Source organism: Triticum dicoccoides, chromosome 3A (assembly GCF_002162155.2).
Source record: "Triticum dicoccoides isolate Atlit2015 ecotype Zavitan chromosome 3A, WEW_v2.0, whole genome shotgun sequence".
In the NCBI taxonomy this organism is placed as follows: Eukaryota; Viridiplantae; Streptophyta; class Magnoliopsida; order Poales; family Poaceae; genus Triticum; species Triticum dicoccoides.
The window spans coordinates 700745686-700746464 of NC_041384.1; the positions used below are offsets into that span (position 1 = coordinate 700745686).

Genomic DNA, 779 nt, shown 5'->3' on the forward strand with positions numbered 1-779 from the left:
CTAGGGCCCGTGTACCTTTTCCAAGCAATTGCATGCAAAAGGCCCAAATTACCAGGAAATGAAAAAAAGGAAAGCAGCCCACAACGGAAGCAATACGCCCGTACACACAGTTTAGATCTCCTTTAATCGTCTAATCGCTTCCTTTCCAATCTGCTTCTGCGTTCGAGGCTGCTGCTGGCCGCCAAGGTGCCAAATCGTCTATCGAATCTCTCCGTTCAGAAAGGAATGAGATATACAAGCGCCTCCTGTTAATATACGCTGCATTCTGGCCGCCGGCCGGCCGCACGGAGGAGCTCGACCAAATGATAAAATCGGTTAGTTTATTTTTATCATCAGATTCATTCGCATCTTTCAAATCGTAGACGTGTAGTCGTAGAACTACACATATTGACAACTAGCTAGAAAATTTCGATCTTTGATACTGTCTCCTAAATCAAATTTTGAATTAATAGCTATGTAATCTTTGATTATCTAGGGCATGTTTAGATAAGAGCCTTGAAGTGCCCGACTAATTATTTGGCATTGATGAGTTTGATAGCCACTGTTCAGTTGTGATCGAATTACTTGGGTCTCCCCAGCTCCATTACCTCATCCCGTTTACAAAATCAATTTGTTTTAACGAGGCGGTTGATCGTCCTTCCCTCTACCAAAATTTGGCGTGCCGTTGGTTAGCTGGGTGAACACGGCACATATGAAATCAACCTTAGATCTTCCAATATGTACTATATTATGTATCTATATATATGTATCCTATGATTTTTACACCTCAAGTTCTTGCC

The 779-nt window shown here is 42.1% G+C and overlaps 1 pseudogene; it reads right to left on the reverse strand.

The window, feature by feature from the left end:
• LOC119272973 overlaps window positions 1-779 on the reverse strand; it is a 2275-nt pseudogene that overhangs the window by 1192 nt on the left and 304 nt on the right.